This window comes from Peromyscus maniculatus, chromosome 19, assembly GCF_049852395.1.
Source record: "Peromyscus maniculatus bairdii isolate BWxNUB_F1_BW_parent chromosome 19, HU_Pman_BW_mat_3.1, whole genome shotgun sequence".
NCBI lineage: Eukaryota > Metazoa > Chordata > Mammalia > Rodentia > Cricetidae > Peromyscus > Peromyscus maniculatus.
In genome coordinates, this window is record NC_134870.1 from 616,510 (window position 1) to 638,736 (window position 22,227).

The 22,227-nt window shown below is 40.4% G+C and overlaps 1 long non-coding RNA gene across 1 annotated transcript; it reads left to right on the top strand.

Annotated features, from left to right (window-relative positions):
* Positions 1-3,092: 3,092 nt before the first annotated feature.
* LOC121823956 (uncharacterized) lies at positions 3,093-21,878 on the top strand. The gene is made up of 3 exons (XR_006065624.2): positions 3,093-3,236; positions 18,710-18,961; positions 19,516-21,878. It is a non-coding gene; the product is annotated as an uncharacterized LOC121823956 (long non-coding RNA).
* Positions 21,879-22,227: the final 349 nt, after the last annotated feature.

Consider the following 22,227-nt stretch of genomic DNA (forward strand, 5'->3'; position numbering starts at 1 on the left):
GGGCAGAGGAGACTTTTAATGATTGCTTCAATTTCCTTAGGGGTTGTAGGTTTATTTAAATTGTTTATCTGATCTTGTATTGTTGGTTGTTTTTACTCTTTTGTGGAGCTCATCACCCAGCTCCCAAATAAATCACACACAGAAGCTTATTCTTAATTATAAATGTCTGGTCTTAGCTTGGCTTGTTTCTTGCCAGCTTTTCTTAACTTTAATTATCCCATCTACCTTTTGCCTCTGGGCTTTTTCCTTACTTACTTCTGTATATCTTACTTCACTCTTACTCCATGGCTGGCTGTGTGGGTAGGTGGCTGGCCACTACCATCCTCCTCTCCTTGTTCTCTTGCTCTTTCTCTTTTGCTTCCAGATTTCTCCTCCTATTTATTCTCTCTGCCTGTCAGCCCTGCCTATCATTTCCCCTGCCTTACTATTGGCTGCTCAGCTCTTTATTAGACCAACAGGTGTTTTAGACAAGCAAAGTAACACAGCTTCACAGAGTTAAACAAATGTAACATAAAAGAATGGAACACCTCTTTCCATCATTAAACAAATGTTCCACAGTTTAAACAAATGTAACACATCTTAAAATAATATTCTACAACAGTCTTGAGTTAATTTTGGTATGTAGTACCTATCCAGAAAATTGTCCATTTCTTTCAGATGTTCCAATTTTATCGAGTACAGGTTTTTGAAGTACGACCTAATGATTCTTTGGATTTCCTTGGTGTCTGTTAGGTCCCCCTTTTCATTTCTGATTTTGTTAATTTGGATATTCTCTCTCTGCCTTTTGATTAGTTTGGTTAAGAGTTTGTCTATCTTGTTGATTTTCTCAAAGAACCAACTCTTTGTTTCATTGATTCTTTGTATTGTTCTCTTTGTTTTTATTTTATTGACTTCAGCCTTCAGTTTATTTCCTGCCATCTACTCCTCCTGGGTGAGTTTGCTTCTTTTTGTTCTAGAGCTTTCATGTGTGCTGTTAAGTCACTAGTGTGAGATTTCTCCAAATACTTTATGTAAGCAATCAGCGCTATGAGCTTTCCTCTTAGCACTGCTTTCATAGTGTCCCATAAGTTTGGGTAGGTTGTACATTAATTTTCATTGAATTCTAGGACATCTTTAATTTCTTTCTTTATTTCTTCCTTGACCCAGTGGTGATTCAGTTGAGTGTTGTTCAGTTTTGATGAGTGTGTTCGCTTTCTGTAATTTAGATTGTTGAATTCTAACTTTAAGCCATGGTGATCTGATAAGATGCAGGGGTTACTCCAAATTTCTTGTATCTGTTGAGACTTGCTTTGTGACTGAGTATGTGGTCAATTTTAGAGAATGTTTCATGAGGTGCTGAGAAGAAGGTATATTCTTTTGTGTTTGGGTGAAATGTTCTATAGATGTCTGTTAAGTTCAATTGAGTCATAACATCTATTAGTTCCCTTATTTCTCTTTTTAGTTTTTGTCTGGATGATCTGTCCACTGGTGAGACTGAGGTGTTGTAGTGGTATTTGCTCCACCCATGACCTTGGGCTATATGGCCCAAAGTCTTGCCCTCATACAAGACCTCTTAAAAGGAAAGAGAGAGGGGTCATGAGGCCCCTTCTGCCTGGTTCCTGGGTCCTGGCATGAGTGGACTCAGGTGGATTCACTCCCAGTCAGAATAGAGGACAACTTCAGCTATTTACTTGGTTCTGTATTCATGAATATATTTCCTCAATTTATACCCTAATAAATTCCCTAATACTCCTTCAGCAGACTCCCATGGATTTCTCACTTAAGAGAAAAAATTAGGACATTCTGTTTCATATCAGAGGAGCCAACTGGTGTGGGACAGAAGAAAATCAATAATCTAGGGACCATTGTTGTCAAGATTCTATTTCTCTCCATGCTTATTCTCCATGCTTATTCTTGATTTCTCAGAATCCTTCCTCACATGTCATGTCATATTAAGATCCAAACTTTCCATTTTGATATTAATTCTGTTCAAGTTTTCCACAGTAAAAAATAAGTCTTTCCAATTGTAATCTCTGAAGTCTCCAAAAGAGATGGGGCCCTACAACAACGATTCTACCAGTCCATAATGGACTGCAAACTCTTCAGGACAGTTCCAAGATGAGATGGACCATCATATTACACTTCTAGACAGAACCTCAGATAACCTTACCCATTACTCTGAGACTGGCTACAAACATTACAACTAGTCCTATTGAGACTTAACCATTTGGCTTTCTTACAGGATCCCGCAGAGACACCATCACCCCCTAAACAGCAGGAAGTAATTTTTTAAAAAATGACATCCCCTCTCTCAAGAGTTTTTATTTTCTCAGGGTTATGGATAAGTTGTTATAGGGTTGGTGTGGGGGATGATAAAACTTAGACTCAGGATTCTTTTTTGGAAAAGAAAAAGAGGGAATGGTTAGGTATAGTATATTAAGGTAGATTATTGTATTTACTAGTAAACTAATTTAGCAAATTACCAGCCTTAGATAATTTGCACTGATGTGGATTCTTGTATATTGATACAAATATAAACTATTTTTCTACCCCTATTTAAGATAATTTGTATATTGATATAAATTAAAAATAAATAATTATATTGTACACATGTTCCTACTCCTATTTGAAATATTTTGTATATTGATACAAATGTAAAATTATATTTCTCATACTGTATTATGTTCTACCTCTGTTTAAGATATTTTGTATATTGATACATATTAAGGATATTGTATCATATTGCACTATACATTTCTACCTCTGCTTAAGACATTTTGTGTATTGTCACAATTTTGAGGTCATTGTCCTTATATGGTACATTTGTTTACAGATTGTTTACTTTAATGTGAAGCCTTAGTCCTTAGGTTATTTGGGTAGACAAGACTTACAGAACTATTGTCACCCATGATTGTCATATTTATAGCTATGTTAGGTTTTCCAGATTTACAGAAACACGTCAGATGGATAGGTAATCTTCAAATACTTCATAGACCTAGAGAATAAGGGATTTAAATGTTTTGATAACTTAGAATTCTGTTGACATGAGACATGATTGCTCCTGGCAGCACCAATCTACGCCTGAGAGAATGTTGGGCTTCTATGACACTCTGTTTGGAACTTTGTCTTCTTCTTGGCACAAAATGGCCTGCTGGGCAGAGAATTGCCCTTGCCTTTACTGCTGGCAGTATGAACACTGTCCTTTCTGGATGAACAGGACACAAGGGAAAGTGGCTATTTAACCTTGCCAAGACAGGGTAAGATGGTCTTTCAAAATTCCTGCTTCTGAAAATGGTCTATCAGATATTCTAGGCCTGTAGCCAAAATGAATGCCCCAATGGTGTTGAGAATTTTTAGGTGACTGTCCAGGCTGCCAGCTGTCTCTGTCTATTCTCAAATTTTTTTAGAAGTTGCTTGTTTGCACTTCCTGTTTTCTCAAGTAATATTATTTTCCTTCTCAGTCTTTGATGGGGTTGAAGACTAGATAGTTACAGTTACAATCTTCTCATATCTTAGCTAAGAACATATTAGGTATAGCGTTAGATTCTTCAGGATAGGATAGCTATTGGAGTAATCTTGGTAATTTGCCATTTACCTATGATCTGGACGTTTCTGGACATTTAGCATGTCTTTCTTGTTTGATGTTCTTGTTGATTGTAGTTCCATTTTTGTTTATGTTATTACCCTTTGTTTCTCCTGGACAATACTTGATAATCATTCTTATTGTATGTAGTTTGCATTAGGTTTAGAACCATCTTATTTAGACAAAAAGGGTAGTGGTATTTTCCCCACCCATGACCTTGGGCTATATGGCCTGAAGGAGGCAGTGCTTCTGGCCCTCATACATGACCTCTTAAAAGGAAAGGGAGAGGGGTCACAAGGCCCCTTCTCCTTGGTTCCTGGTTCCTGGCTTGAGCAGACTGCCAGGTGGATTTGCTCCCAATCAGAACAGAGGACAACTTCAGCTGTTTACTCAGTTCTGTATTTTTGAGTATTATTTCTCCAATTTATACCCTAATAAATTCCCTAATATTCCTTAAGCAGACTCCTGTGGATTTCTCACTTTAGGTGTTGAAATCTCTCACTCTTAGTGTGTGGGGTTTCATGTATGATTTAAGCTTTAGTAATGTTTCTTTTATAAATGTGGGTATTCTGTATTTTGGGCATAAATGTTCAGAATTGAGACTTTATCTTGATGGATTTTCCTGTGATGAATACAAAATGTACTTCTCCATCTCTTTTGATTAATTTTAGTTTGAAGTCTATTTTGCTAGACATTAGGATAGCTACACCAGCTTGTTTCTTAGGTCTATTTGATTGGAAAATCTTTTCCCAACCCTTTACTCTGAGGTAATGTCTATCTTTGAAATTGAGGTGTGTTTCTTATATGCAGCAGAAGGATAGATCCTGTTTTTCTATCCATTCTGTTAGCCTGTGTCTTTTTATAGGTGAATTGAGTCTATTGATATTAAGAGATATTAATGACCAGTTAATTCCTGTTATTTTTGGTTTTGCTGGTGGTGGTGGTGGTGGTGGTAGTAGTGATAGAGTGTGTGTATTTCCCTTCTCTGAGATTTGCTGGTGTGACATTATCTATTGCCTGTGTTTTTGTGGGTGCAGCTAACTTCCTTGGAATTTTCCTTCTAGTGCTTTCTGTAGGGCTGGATTTGTGGATAGGTATTGTTTAAATCTGGTTTTGTCATGTAATATCTTGTTTTCTCTGTCTATGGTAACTGAAAGTTTTTCTGGGTATAGTAGTCTGGGCTGGCATCCATGGTCCCTTAGTGTCTGAAAAATGTCTTTCCAGGACCTTATGACTTTCAGAGTCTCCATTGAAAAGTTGGATGCAATTCTGATCAGTCTGCATTTATATGATTCTTGGTCTTTTTCCTTTGTAGCTCTTAATATTCTTTCTTTATTCTGTATGTTTAGTGTTTTGATTATTATGTGTTGAGGGGATTTTTTTTTTGGTCCAGTCTATTTGGTGTTCTGTAAGCTTCTTGTACCTTCATAGACATGTCCTGCTTTAGGTTGGGAAAGTTTTTGCTATGGGATGATCCTTCTGTATGCTATGAATATGTATTACTCTCATTGATTAATAATAAAGATGTTTGGCCAATGGCAAGGCAGGATAAAGTTAGATGAGACAATCAAACTTAGGACTGGGATGAAGAAGGGCAGAGTTGGGTGAGATGCAAGCCAGCCACCCAAGGAGCAAGATGCCAGAGAACTGGTAAAACCACAGCCACATGGCAATACTTAAATGAATAGAAATGGGTTAATTTAAAAGTTAGTTAATAATAAGCCTGAGCTAGTGTCCAAACATTTTGTAATTAATATAAGCTTTTGTGTGATTGTTTGTGAACAATGGTCGGGACAGCAAACTCTGCCTCCATTTACAAGTTTTCTTCTATGATTTTGTTGAATATATTTTCTGTGTCTTTGAGCTGGAATTCTTCTCCTTCTATCTATATTATTCTTAGGTTTGGTCTTTTCATAGTGTCCCACATTTCCTGGATGTTTTGTGTTAAGAATTTGTTGGATTTAAGGCTGGAGAGATGACTCAGTGGATAAGAGCACTGGCTGCTCTTCCTGAGGTCCTGAGGTCAATTCCCAGCAACCACATGGTGGCTCACAATGAGATCTGGTGCCCTCTTCTGGCCTGCAGACAGAACACTGTATACATAACAAATTTTTTTTAAAAAAAGCATTTGTTGGATTTAATATTTTCTTTGACCAATGAATCTGTTTTCTCTATCATATCTTCAGCACCTAATATTCTTTCTTCCATCTCTTGTATTCTGTTGGTTATGCTTGCATCTGTAGTTCCTGTTCATTTATCCAGATTTTCCATTTCCAGAATCCTCAGTTTGTGTTTTCTTTACTGCCTCTATGTGGGTATGCCAAGCACATGTCGGGCTGCAAAAGCCAAAGATGGTGCCGAGAGGAAATGGACAAGGACCTAACTTGTTTACCAAAAATTATGATTGGGATCAGGAGAGATGACACAGGTGCATGGCCTCCTCCTGATCATCGTGCTGAGCTATGCCCCGAGGGGCTCATGGATACATGGCCTTTGTTGTGACTGGTAGAAGGAAAGCTGGCTTGTGATTTGGTGCTTTATAAAGGGTGTGATGATGCTTAATAAACGAGTTCCTGCTTGACCTGGCTTCCCACTTTGTCTGATTGTCTCTGGGTACCTAAAGGCTGGGTGACTGGCCGGTGGCACACTACCCCTCCTCAGTCAAGGTCTGCTGCAGGTGGTGGGCCTAATTCTTGGTGGGATCAGGGGAACCCCACACCTCTATTTCAATTTTTAAGTCTTGAACTGTTTCCTTCACCTGTTTGATTGTTTTTTTCTTGGCTTTCTTTAAGGGGTTTATTGATTTCTTCTAATTTTTGTTTGTATTTTCCTCTATTTCTTTATGGGAATTTTTAATTTACTCTTTAAGGGCCTCTACCATCTTCATAAAATTATTTTGAAGGTTGCTTTCTTCTGATTCTTCTGTGTTGGGATGTTCAGGTCTTGCTGTTGTAGAACCACTAGGTTCAGGTAGTGTCGTTGCTCTTTATGTTGTTGAATGTATTCTTACACTGCCATTTACTCATCTGGGTTTAGCATAATTATAGGTACAGGTGTTGCTTCTTGTGATGTCTTTGTTGGGTGGGTCCTTTGTTCCTTTATTGTCTTCTGACCAGAATGACCAGGGATTCTGGTGACTGGCTGTTGTCAGGTTGAGAAGGGTTGTCTCAGCTGAGGTTTATGGGGTTGGGTGCCTAGCTCCAGTGTATGGTCCACTTCTTCTGGCTGGTGTGGGCTGTACCTGTGCCTATGGGGTCTGTCCTTCCAACTGGTGTGGGTTGTGCCTGTGCCTGTTTTTCCAATTGGTGTGGGTAGTGCTCGTACCTCTAGGGGCTTCTGATGTTGTGGGAGATGTTTGGCCAGGGTGAGGATGATGGGTTCAGTGGGTTTGAGCAGTGGTGTGGGTCTTGTCTTGTAGGTTATAGTGTCCAATAGGTGGCAGTGGTGGTGGAGCGGCCTGCACACATGATCAAAAAAAGATATTTTCAATACAATTACATCAACTCTGATTAATGCATTCTTGCATGTGGAAAAATAATTTGTGGTCACTTTAGGAATAAGTTCCACAACAAACAAATTGCAGCATTTATTTAATAATGACTACTAAAATAATTTAAATTAGAAAATAATGTAACTTCTGTAGATGTATCCGTCTCTTTAAATAAGAAACACAGAGCTGATTCAGAAATGAAAGCCAAGAGGTCAGAGCAATAGCTAAGAGCTGAGATTAAAAACCTTACCCTTCACTGCTGCTGCTGTCCTACCTCTCCGCAAGAGAACTACTTCCTGTGTGTTTGTGCTCTTAATTGACTTTCTATTCTGCCTTCTCATTGGTTGTAAACCCAACCACATGACTTCCTCGTCACTGCCCGTCTGTACAGACCTCCAGGTCTTCTATGGTTGGTATTGAGATTAAAGGCATGTGTATCCATGCTGGCTGTATCCTTGAACACACAGAGATCTGCCTAGCTCTGCCTCCCAAGAGCTGGGATTAAAGGCGTGCACCACCACCACCCAGTTTCTGCTATGGCTTGCTATTAGCTCTGACCCCCAGGCAACTTTATTTATTAACATACAAATAAAATCACATTTCAGTACAATTAAAATATCATCATAAACTTTAGTCAGATATAATTTACATTATATCAGATGTCATGTACATATTACAAATATCTCAGAATTTAAGTAGGAAATGTACACATACATCTATTTAAAGTATATTTTAGGAAAATTGATTAAAAATTATCTTCACTAAAAGGAATGTGTATACATATCCACATTTGTGTGACCTGCACAAATTTAATAAAATATGAAATGTGGCTGGGCGGTGGTGGCGCATGCCTTTAATCCCAGCACTCAGGAGGCAGAGGCAGGTGGATCTCTGTGAGTTCAAGGCCAGCCTGGGCTACAGAGTGAGTTCCAGGAAAGGCACAAAGCTACACAGAGAAACCCTGTCTCGAAAAACCAAAAAAAAAAAAAATGGAATGCTAGGATTTCAAAAGTTTATGGGATATAGCATCAGTATTTAAGTCAAAACACTTACCTGCTAAATAAGAACAGCTTGAGACATTCCAGTCCAGTCCAGAAGCAGTCATCTTTACACCATAAAAGTAAAAACAGCCTTTTTCTAACCTTTGCATCGGTTTTCAGTTGAGACAGAGGATGAGGGTTTGCCAAGCGGCTGCCCAGCTCTTCTATATTCTTTCTTCTCTTACAAAGTGAAAACTCCAGAGAAATGATCAAAATAAACATTTCAAGGGAGCTTGGGATCCAGGATGCAACATTTTAGCCAAAAGAAAAGAAATTTAAAATTCTAAGACCTACTTAACCTCTTTAGATATTAATTTCTATGCTGGACAAGGTATGTCCTCTGAAATCAAAGCCGTACCTTACTTAACAACAACAAAAAACTGTAATGGAGAAACTAAACATGTGACCCACTTCAACAAAGAGATGGTTATGCCTCTACCCATGACATGCAAAAATGATAAAATGTTTTATTTATATTTAGTCATTCTTTAGTCTGAACTGTAACCAAATCTCAAAGGTTTACTGCTCTTACAGAGGATCTGAGTTCAGTTCTCAACACCCATGTTGCAGAGCTCTCAACCACATGTAACTCCAGATCCAGGCAATCCAAATGCTCTCTTTTAGCCTCCATGAACACCTACACATGTCATGCACCCACACAGACACATGTGTACACATAAGTAAAAATTAAAATGAATTTTTTTAAAAAAGAGTTTGTGCCTAGTCTTTTTATATATTGTCACGCCATGTTCATTCCTGGCAGGCCTCCTCTTTTCTGAAGAGAACCAGAGCAGTGGGTCTGGGGGAAGGGCTAGTAGGAAATAGGAGGAGTAAAGGGAGAAACTGTGTTCAGGATGTATTGAAAACAAAAAATTTAAAAAATTTTAAAAGAACAAAAACAAAACAGAAAATAGCAAATGTATTAACTATGGTATTGAATATGCCAAATGTACACTGGATATACTAATGCCTCTCTCACAAAATGATTGCAAGCTTCAGTGAGAATATATGCAGAAATTACCTACTACAGTGTCTGGCTCCAAAGACACATGTCATGATCTTAGTCCCTTCCTTTCTTTGTAAATCTTTCAAGTACCTGGTTCAGCTAAGGAAATAACAGGTTTTAAGTCATTCCAGACACCTAATGACATGTCCCAGGAAAGTGGGTTAGCAGTTTTATAGACAAAAAGTAGGTAGGGTTCCATGCCAAGAAAAGATGGGACCTTGAGTAGAGAGCAAGGAAGTAATTTTGCACTTTCAAAGCCAGACTGGCAATCATGTCTTGAACCCTGGACCTAAGGACTTTCCATTCTGTTAATTAATACGCTGAGAAAATCAATAAATGTCTTCCCAGGTATACACAAGGTTGTAAGAGAAAGACCGTAGTAAGTTGTTTGCCTTATATGTGCTTACACTAAACTAGGAATCAGCAAATATGGCCCACAATCTGCTTTAATAAACAAAATGTTATAAAAGCCCAGGTTCATTGGTTTATTTACTATCTGCTTATATGATAGTTCCCACAAGGCCACACACCAAACATTTGATTTCTTGCCTATGGCATTACTGGGAGGTGAGGTCTAGTGAGGGGGAATTTTGTCACTGGGAAAATATCTTTGAGGGAGGTATTGAGAATTTAGTTCTTTCCTGTCTGTTCCTTTCCTTATGGCCACCATTAATGTAGATAGGCCTTTTCTACCACACTGTTCCCACTATGATGGTTTGCGCTGCCACAAGCCCAAGGCAACAGGAACAAAGGACCTCCAAACCCTCTAAAAGTGTCAGCCAAAAAAAATCATTTCCTTCTTCTAAGTTGATTCCCTTGAGTGTGTTGTCACAGTGATGGAAATTAACACAGTGCCTGTGGTGGCTGCTTCTGAACTTTAACAGCAGAGTTGAGCTGTGATAAGGGACCATGGCCTACAAAGCGACAATAGTCACAATCTGCCCCTTGCCAACTTCAGTATCAACTTATAACCTACTCCTTTACAGTGCTTAGAAAAAGACACCTGGCCAGGTGGTGGCTGCATATGCCTTTAATCCCAGCACTTGGAAGGCAGAGGCATGCGGATCTCTATGAGTTCGAGGCCAGCCTGGTCTACAGAGTGAGCTCCAGGAAAGGTACCAAAAAAACTACATGGAGAAAGCCTGTCTCAAAAAAACAAAAATAAATAAAGAAAGGAAGGAAGGGAGGAAGGGAGGGAGGGAGGGAGGGAGGGAGGGAGGGAGGGAGGGAGGGAGGAAGAGAAAGAAGGAAGGAAGGAAGGAAGGAAGGAAGGAAGGAAGGAAGGAAGGAAGGAAAGAGAGAAAGAAAGAAAGAAAGAAAGAAAGAAAGAAAGAAAGAAAGAAAGAAAGAAAGAAAGAAAGAAAGAAAGAAAGAAAGAAAGAGGCACCTAATTTCATTCATTTCCAACTGTGCATTTCTATATAGATAAAGATATTAATTATGTAGATAAAGATAATAAATAGTATTAACATGTGGCTATCACAGTTCATCCTTTATGAAATGAGGTAGCTGAAGCTCCTCGTGTTCACAGACTTGATGCTGAGTAGCAGGCCCCTCAACCTCAAGCAGTTTCCACTCCACTGTTCTGACAAAAATCTCCTTATAATAATGCTTATAATGATGACATCACCTTACAACAATAATTAGGAATCAATGTAATCTGATAATTCTTCAAGGCACCCAGAATCACCTTAAGAGTCTTTAAAAATAAAGTAGTTTTCTCCACAAGCACTCTTGTGAGATCACCATCCATTGTAACATGAATCCTAATTGGTCTTAATAATAAAAACCCAGAGTCAGATACAGGGGTACATGCTAAAAGATCAGAGAGACAAAGGAGCAAGTCATAGCCACTTCTTTTTTTTTTTTTTTTTTTTTTTTTTTTTTTTTTTTTTTTGGTTTTTCCGAGACAGGGTTTCTCTTGTATAGCTTTGCGCCTTTCCTGGATCTCACTTGGTAGACCAGGCTGGCCTCGAACTCACAGAGATCCGCCTGCCTCTGCCTCCCGAGTGCTGGGATTAAAGGCGTGCGCCACCAACGCCCGGCTCATAGCCACTTCTTACCTCTACCAAATCCTCAGACCAAAAGGGGCCGAGCTCCTATCTCCACCCTGCCTTATCACTTCCTCTCTCCACCTAGCCATATCACTTCCTGTTTCCTCCTCCCAAGGGCTGGGATTAAAGGTGTGTACCACCACTGCCTGGTGTCTAGTGGCTAGCTCTGCACTCTGATCTCTAGGAAAGATTTATTTGTTAGAACACAAATAAAATATCACCACAACCCATAACAACATTGGCCAGTAATGTCCCCTTGGCTCTCTTAGAAGTGCTCACCCAGCCTAAGGCCACATCAAGGTCCACACCTATAGAAATGAGTATGGTAGCAATGAAGTCTTGAGGTCAAGAGACATGTACACTGAACCACAAAAGGAGTATTTATATCATCCCATAGGCATTTCATAAAAATTGTGTATCAGTGTATGGTTACAAAAGGTTAAAACAGGGCTACCAGCCGGGCTGTGGTGGTGGTACATGCCTTTAATCCCAGCACTTGGAAGGCAGAGGCAGGAGGATCCCTGTGAGTTTGAGGCCAGCCTGGGCTACAAAGTGAGATGCAGGAAAGGCACAAAGCTACACAGAGAAACCCTGTCCCAAAAAACCAAAACAAACAAACAAACAAAAAAAAAACAGGGCTGCCAATGTAGCTTAGCAGTAGAGTGCTTGCCTAGCATGCAGAAGACCTTAGATTCTATCACCACACTTAAAAATAAACATGTAATTCTCATACAAATCTATAATGGGTGTGTGTTATCATGGTGCCACCAGGATGGAAACTCTATCTCTAAGTGCACAGGACATATCTATGCCTTATATACGTTAAGTAGGAAAAGCATCACTGCCATGAATGTGCATGGACCAACATAAGATGATATTTGCATGGATGGATCACATTCTTTACCCAAGTTCAGAAGGTGCCATCTTAAAAAACACATCTCATAATTGTTCTACCTTTATCATGATGAGCAGATCTTTGAGTTCTTAGATAGGAGGCACATATTCTTCTGTGGTACCTCATATAGGCATCACCAACATGCTGTCCAGTATCAACAGAGGAGTAAAGTTCACCTTTTCACAGATGGAATACTTGCTACTAAAGACATTCAAATCCTGAACACACAGGTGGGACATCTGGGAAAGGTGACACAGGGCAATGAATAACTTTCTGTAATTGGGGGATAAAATGTGCATTTTTTACATAAAAGGAAATTTTGTGCTCATTTAAACAGGTGTATGAATTAGAAAGCAGTAGAGGGTTCTTCTCAAATAACATGAACCTAAAAACAACAAAACAAACTAGCAAGTGGCTAGAGAGAGACTCTGCAGTCAGTACTTACAGCTTTTACAGAAGAACAGAGTTTGGTTCCTGGCACCCATGTGGCAGCTCACTACTGCCTGTAACTCGGGGACCTAATGCCCTCTTCTGAGTTTTGCACTCTCCCGAATGCCCATGGTATACAAACATTCATGTAGGCAAATTACCCATACACATAAAATATTTTTTAAAGAAAAATTTAAAAAATCCACCAGGTGAATGAAAGTGTTTCCAGTCACCATGAGGAAGCAGTACACCACCATGGGGACTGCATGGTGACCTCTGCTACTTGGTTACTATGATTTTGAGTATTTTACTCTCTTCAAGTATCTACTCAAACTAATGGCATTCAAGAACAAGCTGGAGGGCCGGGCATGGTGGTACATGTCTATAATCCCAGCACTTGGGAGGAAGAGGCAGGCAGGTCAACAGTTCAAGAGCAGCCTGGAGAAACAAAAATGAAGAATAGCATGAAAGGCTGAAACAGCCAGCTCTATCTGTAATGCTTCCACAGTCATGATTCTGCACTAGACTAAAACACTTCCAAGCCCATTTTACCTATGGCTCCATTTGAACAGCCAGCTCATATGCTGAGCTCCAACACACCCAGCTCAGGAGAGTAATAAAGGATTGAGGGAAAACAAAATTTCACTTTGATGAACTTTAGACCACTGTCAACACTATAATTATATGATGCTTGCTGCTTTAATCTGGTAATTGATAAGAATAAAGCACATGGGATAATTTTTAAATGAAATTCATTCAGTCAGTTATAAAAACATTCAACTGGCTTGTGTTTGAACAATAAAGTGTGAACGTAACACTGCATCTAAATTGTGGTCATGTGTGTGACTTGGCTGTCTGAGATCAAGAAAATGGTTAAGTGTTTAAGGATTATATTTCTCTCCATATCTTGAAGGAATAATGAATTTCTACTGGTGACAGACACAGTGGCTTATGGAGGAGGCAGGGATGTGGCTTGGTGACTTTCCAAAGTTGTATGTGAGCCTTTACCACAAGGGCCCTGGTTCTGTGTAAAGAGCCACACGTCAACTCAGGCTCCTGAGGTTCCCAAGCACTTCTCTAATAAGCATTAACATGAGCACCTTTACTACAGAGCTCAGTATATCATTAGTCTTCCTTAGTTAGCTTCTTCCTCAAAGGCTTCTATAAATCAAAAGCAGAGGGTCTCCATATTGGGTTCCTGTGCTCATATCTAATTCCTGAGAAAGAATATCCAAAGTCAAGTACTGAATTCCCCCTTTACTACCAATAACTTCCTCAGGCCCCCTGCCTTGTGGGCAGACCCAGAACCTTAGCCCAGAGTCCTTAGATGCCTTGGTCATCAGGCCCTATTATTAACATGGCTCATATACCTTGTGCTCCATTGGAACAACTCTAACTCCTCTTAGTATGAGGATTACTTCTATCCATCATTATATATATTTATCTTCTCTTTTTGTTTTTTTTTAAACAGATCTTCACTATGTAGCCCAAACTTGTGATTCTTCTATTTCAATGTCCTAAGAGCTAGGATCACAAGCCTGTACCACCATGCCTAGTTTATAGCTAATTTTTCTTTGCTACCTTGTCCACTGACATAATAGACTATGTTGGCTACTTTTATGGTAACTTGATACAAGCTAGATTCATAGGAGAGAAGGGAGCCTCAATGAAGGAAATGTCTCCATAAGATTGAGCTGTAAATAAGTCTGCAGACATTTTCTTAATTAGTGATTGATGTGGGAGGGTTCTCTGGAGAACTCTGCCTTGATCCATAGCACCAACAGCCAGCATCCAAGACCACGTCTTATCTACCTAAATAACCTAAGGACTAAGGCTTTATGTAAACAAAGTAAACAGTTTGTAAGCAAATGTACAGTAGAAGGACAATGCCCTCAAAATTGTGACAATACACATAATAGCTTAAGCAAAGGTAGGAATGTATAGTGCAATATGCAATATGACAATAATCCTAAATATGTATCAATATATAAAATATCCTAAACAGAGGTAGAACATACATACAGTATGATAAATACAATTTTACATTTGTATCAATATACAGACATTTCAAATAAGAGTAGAAATACATGTACATTACAAAAAATATAGTTCTGTATTTGTATCAATATACAAATTATCTTAAATAGGAATATAAAAATAGTTTACATTTGTACAAATATACAAGAATCCATAACAGTGCAATTTATCTAAGGCTGATACTTTACTAAATTAATTTACTAGTATATACAGTAATCTACCTTAATATCCTATACCTATCCATTCCCCTTTTTCTTAAGGAGAATACTGACTTCAGTATTTTCTTCCATCCCCAACCCTATAACCATTATCCATAACCCTGAGAAACATGAAACTACATACACATTAGTGAGCTGAATGGGTAAGTTCTGGGTCCCCAGGAGGAGAGGGAATTTTAAAAGAGACAGGGAAGCATGGGAAGTGCGCCCCAGTAGCCAAGGAGCAAAAGACAGAGGCCCTACATTGGGCACCAGATAATGAGGCAATTCCATGGAGTTTATCTGATAATCAAAGGGGTTTATTTTGGGTTAACTCACAACAAGCATAAGGGAGTTGGTTGCAGGATCCAGGAGGGGTGAGACATGATCCACCATGGTTATCTGTAGAACTATGCCTTGATTCATAGCACCAGTATCCAGCATCCAAGACCACGAGGTAGCCAAGAGGGCAAGCACGTATGCATCTCAGGTCTTAAGGGGTCCCCCCTCGGCCACACTCCAGTGGGGGACAGGTACCTAGCAGTTACCTGCCGCTTACTAGGGATGGTGCTTCAGGGTAAAGCACAGACAACCACCCCTACAATGGAGTTTCATCACAACACTAGTAACCCTAACTAAGATATAGACTGAAGTAACCAAGCAGCAATCAGTTTCAACTTTGGTGATTGCCTGGTTTCTCCTGCAGAAACCAGGACTAGAATATGGTAGAACCTGAAGCTATAAGGTAGAGAAGCAATGACTATAGGGGTCCATTGCAATTCTACCTCTTGGTGCCTGTGTGTGACTTGAATATGAAATGTTCCCCACACGTTCATGTGTTAAACACTTGGCCCCTGGCTGGTGGTGCTATTTTGGGAGTTTGGGAAAACTTTAAGAGGAAGTCCATCAGTGGTCCTGGTACCTGCCTCACTCTGCTTCCTGTCTGCTGTGAGATGAACAGCCTCTTCCACATATACCTACCATCATGATGCTCTCTCTCACTGTGACCCCAAAACAATGTGAGGACTATTGGTTGAAATTTCTGAAACCAAGATCCAGATAGACTTTTGTCCTTAAGTTCTGCCATGTATTTGGTCATAGAAACAAGCAGTAGTTGATACAAACTCCAGAGCCCCAGAGCTAGCCTTCTCGCCTTCAGCACTCTTCCCGCTCTCCCAGTAGACCTGCTTCTTCTGACTGATCAGATAACTGACAAATATGTCATGTGCTCACGGTCACACACTAGGCAGAGCCACATGGCAACTAATCAGCTATCCCATGAGTTTCTGGATGGCAGAGATGAGAGAGATGCATTGTAGGGAAGACATCTAGGGTAGAAAACAAAAACTGAAATCAATCTGCTACCCACTGGCTGGCTTGGTCTCTTCAGGAAGTGACACCATCTTAAATATTCAGCATTCACTGTCCACATCCACAAAATGAAAACACCCTATGGACCTCACTGTTGATACAACCTCTGTATGAGTGTTCTCTAGTGAATAATGTAAGACTCAAAGATGCTAACAACCAAGAGCTCCTCCTCATCCTTCCCACCATAGACTTCCTACTCATAAGACTTTCAATCTGCTGTCTTCTTGACATTGGCCAAATAGTTATGCCATTCACCCTTGGCCTAGAGTCCATGCCACCTGAACTTCAAGCTGTTTCTCCCTCTCTATAAAATGAGTTGCTTACATTCCTGCTCCTCTTTCATGTTGGTAGATGGTAGATGGCAGGTTAATTTTCCTGCCATGGTAGATATCTGGTATTAATTAGGCCCTTTGGCACTTGAGTCTGGACTTTACCTGGTTACCTATCTTGAGAGTAGTTCTGAGCTAGGGAGCCTAAGGGCCTGCTATAGGCTTCTTAAGCCCAGTAGGTGGCTCTCATGACTCCAGTGACCAGCCAGACTATGACAGAGCAAAACAGAGAAAAGCCTGCCTAGCAGATCCCATTCTGCCCTGAATTTGGGGGATACTCTGGGATGGAGCTATTACCACCTACTTTTATAACCACTCCTATAAAAATATTTTCATCATAAATTAATTTAGACCAGTACTGGCTCATAAATTATATTCTACCCCACTGAGAGATTGGCATTCTTAGGAGAATAAAAAAGTCAAGAAATCAGCAAGAAGTCTGCCCCATGTTGATTTTTCTGGGAATTTAGAAGTTACAAATGCTTCAAAGTACTGAGTGACTAATTTCTCTAGAATTAGTTTGTCTAAAATTTTTCATGGTAAGCATTTGTTTCCTGAAAACCTGCCAAGAGAGTAATTTTATCAGAGGTAAAATATTACTTTTAAACATAAAGTCTTGATATCAAATATTATCAGCTCCTGAACCTGAAGACAGCAACTCAAGAAGTATCCAGGGTTTGGGAGTTTGCAGACAAAATGAAGGCATGGAGGAATGTAAGTTTACAAGTGCTTATGAAATGCTTATTTTTCTGGAGATTTGGGCTTGCTTATTGGGTGAGAATGGTCTAGGGCAGATGGCAACTCCAGGGAAAAATGTGTCCATGATTTGTTTTAGTTGTATTATTACATCTCTCAAGCCAACAGTGCAGGCTGTCAGTGCCCAGGAGAGAGATGGAAACCACCCAGACCTCCCTCCAGGGACATCTCCAAACAGACTGGAGCAGATCCACAGTGAATAGACCCATGCCAGGCTGTACCACCCAAGCACATCTCTGAAAAGCTCCATCCTGCACAGGTCCCCTTGGAGCACATGCAGACATGCTATACCAGGTGCTGTGCATGTCCTAGGCTGTATCCTGGTGAAATCTGTAATGGTGACTGGAAAAAGGTGATAATATACTGTGGGAACCACTCTCCATCCTTGCCACTGAGTGTGGCTATAGGCCTGGCATTCCAGAAAAGTGTTGATTCAAAGTAAGGTATTTCATTTCAGGAAACGGATGTTGCAATTAATCTGGAATTTTAAAACATTTCCCAAGATTAGCAATAAACCTTACTTTTAAAGAAATAGCTTATACCAGGCAGTGATGGCACATACCTTTAATCCCAGGACTCAGGAGGCAGAGGTAGGTGGATCTCTGTGAGTTCAAGGCCAGCCTGGGCTACAGAGTAAGTTCCAGGAAAGGCACAAAGATGCACAGAGAAACCCTGTCTCAGAAAAAAAAAATAGCTTACATGCCTGGTGTCTTATGGAGTCCCTTTGCTTAATAAGCCACCTTGTTTATGGACTGTTAGAAGGCTCCCATTTTGTTGTACAAATCACCAAATAATCATTTGGGAAGGCAACAGAATGGTCAGAATGGCACAGAATTACATCAATATGGAAAGACACAAAACACCCCAGAACTAAAAATGGTTGGGCACTATTGTGGATTCCACCCATGCTCAAGCTGAAGAGGCTGCTGCCTGGGATCCTTGGCAGTGAAGAAATGACTGGGGAAAGCACTGGTCAAGATGAGATACAACAGTGAGACCAAAAGGCCCTGAATGAAGTCCAGCTTCCACAGGACAGATGGTTTCTTTTCTAGCTTGTTTCTATACTCATCATCCAGAAAATTCAAATCTAACTACAAAGCATGTGTTTTTTTTTTAAAAAAAAAACTTTTATGTGTATGTGTGTTTTTTCTGCATGTGTATATGTGCACTGTGTACATTCCTGGTGCCTATGAAGGCCACAAGAGGATACTGGATCCCACAGAACTAGAGTTACAGGCAGTTGTGAATCACTACATGGGTATTAGGAACCAAACCCAGGTCTTCTGCAAGAGCAGCAAGTGCTCTTAACTGCTGAGCCATCTCTCTAGCCCCTACAAATGTATATTTGATTGCAAAGTATCCATCCTTTCCATTTATTCTGTTTTATGGTAATAGTTAGATTAATTAATTAATATAAAATATTATATTATCACAAGCCCACACTTGGTGTGAGGAAGCTGTTCTTGGTTATTCAACAGATCTCTCTACATGGTGATTTGGAATCCCAGACTCTATTCATTTTGTGACTGTATTTTTTCCCTAGGACCTTGACCCTTCTGCCTCAAGATACTAGAATGGGATTAAGAATAGAAAGGACCAAATTCTGGCTGCTTTACTGGAGGCCAAGCTTATTCTAGAGAATAAGCTTTTCTATCACCCACCTCCTGCTATCACTCTTTGAAGCCCTCCCAACAGCCCCAACTGCATGCCTTCCCCTGGGCTCCATATTCTGGCCCACAACTCCAGAAGAAGACTTCTGCTTTACCAGAGGCCATGCCAGTACTAGAGACCACAGGTAAGATATCACCCACTGCCAGCTAAAACTCCTTAAAGCCTGCCCAACAGTCCCCAGCTGCACCCCCTCCCCTGGGCTCCATAATCCAGCCCACAACTTCAGCAGAAGACTTCTGCTCTACTGGAGGCCACACCATACTAAGAACCCCAGAGGCCACACAGGTTCTTAGAACTCTACTATAGGATGGTCCTTCTGTATGCTGTGAGTGTGTGTTACTCTCATTGGTTGATAATAAAGCTGTTTTGGCCAATAGTCAGGCAGGATAAGGTTAGGCAAAAAATATCAAGCTGAGGACTGGGATGAAGAGGGAAGAGCTAGGCAGATGCAAGCCAGCTGCCCAAGGAGCAAGATGCCTAAGGACCATAAGCCACAGGCCATATGGCAATGCACAGATTAATAGAAATGGGTTAATTTAAATGTAAGAGCTAGTTAGTAATAAGCCTGAGCCATCAGTCAAGCATTTATAATTAATATAAGCCTCTGTGTGGTAATTTAGGAAGTGGCTGCTGGATATTTGGGAACAGGTGGGAAAAAAACTCTGCTTCTATTTACAGAACCCCAGAGGCAACATTGGCACCCAAAATTCCAGAGGTCACACAGGCCATAAAAACCCCAGTGGAGAACCCTACTGGACCTGAAGACTTGCTGGTCACCAGAACACCAGGCCACTCAGGCCAGAAGAGCAGAAAAGAAACAGAAGTCAAGGAAAGAAACATTCATCTAACAAAGGTAAACTCAGAAATCAGCACCTGAATCTATAATAGACCCTAACCCAAATGACTAGAGGCCAGTGTAAGAATACAACCAACAATTGCCAGGACACTATGGCATCACCAGAACCCATCTATCCTACTACAGCAAGCCCTGAATATTCCAACACAGCTGAAGCACAAGAAAAGGACCTTAAAACCAATCTTAAGAAGATGATAAAGGCCCTTAAAGAGGAAATGAATAAACCCCTTAAAGAAATCTGGGAAAATACAAACAGGTGAAGGAAATGAATAAAACTTCTCAAGACCTGAAAATGGGAATAGAAATAATAAAGAAAACACAAACTGAAGGAATCCTGGAGATGGAAAATCTAGGTAAGCAGGAACTATAGACATACCAACAGAATACAAGAGATGGAAGAAAGAATCTCAGGTGTAGAAGATATGATAGAAAAAAATTGATACATTGGTCAAAGAAAATGTTAAATCTAAAAAGCTCCTAACACAAAACATCCAGAAAATCTGGGAAACTATGAAAAGACAAAATCTAAGAATAATAGGAATAGAAAGAGAAGATTTCCAGCTCAAAGGCCCAGAAAATATTTTCAACAAAACCATAGAAGGAAATTTCCCTAACCTAAAGAAAGAGATGCCTATAAACATATAAGGAGCTAATGAACACCAAATAAATTGGATCAGAAGAGAAAGTCCCCCTACCACATAATAAACAAAACACTAAATGTACAGAACAAAGAAAGAATATTAAAGGTGTCAAGGGATAAAGGTCAAGTAACATATAAAGTCGGACCTATAAGAATTACGCCTGACTTCTCAATGGAGACTATAAAAGTCAGAAGGGCCTGGGCAGATGTCTTGAAGACTCTAAGAGACCACAGATGCCAGCCCAGACTACTATCCCAGCAAACTTTCAATCACCATATATGGAGAAAATAAGATATTCCATGACAAGACCAAATTTAAGACCTTGTCCTCTCAGTCCTGGCAGGTGGAAGACAGCCACAGACCCACCTGGGTCCATGGTCCTAGGCCAGCCAGGGTCTGTGTTAACATCCATTGCCCATGTTGCCATGAAAGGCCACATGGACACCCAAGGTCTGGGCTGCCACCTGCTGTGGGCTGCAAAATTGTGCAGTGAGAATTCAGCCATCATTTATAAGGTCAACCCACCATAATCTGATGGGGGATTAAAGCAAGAATTCAGGGAGTATTGGAGCTATTGCCTTTTGAATGAATTGGCTGTTTCCTGCTGTAGATTTCTTGTATGAAGCCATAAGCTTTCCCCTCTTTGAGTGAAACCCGTCCCAAGAAAGATCCAGCAGTGTATGGATTACTGGGCACAGTTTCTCCCATGTGCTACTTCACCCCAACTCCATGGGATCTCCAGTGAGAGAATTTAGTCACATAGTCAACAATCTTGGTTCCCACAGCCTAATCTCTGTTCTGTTCCCAACCTTGGTTTCCACAGTCTAATCTCTGCTTTGTTCCCTGAAACAAACATTAGAAGCCAGCTCCCTGCAATTGTCTCCCATTTGGCAGAACAATATAGTCAGGAAAGGAGTCTTTCAAATAGATCACATTAGGGATCTTCAGAGATAAAGGGACGTCCAAACCCATTTGATTCTGGTCCCTCCTGGTAAGGGAGAGTGAGTGCCCTAAATTCTCCTGTAGCTGACTTGGGAAAGTGCTAACCTCAGCTGACCCCCAGCTCCAACCCTAAAAAGCTATTAATCCTCTACACCTACTCTCACTTTGGTTTACTGGATATAGAAACATACCTAGGAAATTTACTGCCTGTGTCCTAACCCTGAGAAATAACAGAAAAAGTCATTGCTTATTTAGCCAGTGCAGGAGTAAGATAGTTCCCTTCATGTGGGTGGCATTTAGAGACAAGCCCCACCGTTTGGTTTGGGTAACTAGAATTTGTCAGGCCCTGGACCTTGTACCACATGCCTTAAATCTACCTGGTTCTAACCACTTAGGTGATAGATGAAAACTGTAGATCTAAAGAAGCACCTTTTAGTTAGCTACCCTGGTGAAAGTGCTGCCACAAACCAGACTCCACAGTTTTCTTCCGCAGCTACACTGGTCACCATAGCAACCCTGATGCTGTTTGCAGATGCCGAGGCCCAGCAGGCAGAGAAAGACTGCCAACCACTGTGTCCTTACTCATTTTTCTTTCACATTTATTTTTTTTTTTTTTTTTTTTTTTTTTTTTTTTTTTTTTTTTTTGGTTTTTCAAGACAGGGTTTCTCTGTGTAGCTTTGTGCCTTTCCTGGAACTCACTTGGTAGTCCAGGCTGGCCTCGAACTCATAGAGATCCACCTGGCTCTGCCTCCCTAGTGCTGGGATTAAAGGCGTGCGCCACCACCGCCCGGTCACATTTATTTATTGTAGGAAAATAAGGCTCAAATCAGTTGCCAAGGAATGCACATAACATACTTCCTTATGAGCCAATCTGGAGTCTGCCTGAGGGCCTAGCAACAGGCACTGTCAGAGGTCCTGATCGTGCCTAGCCAATGAGGGGTGACCATGCAA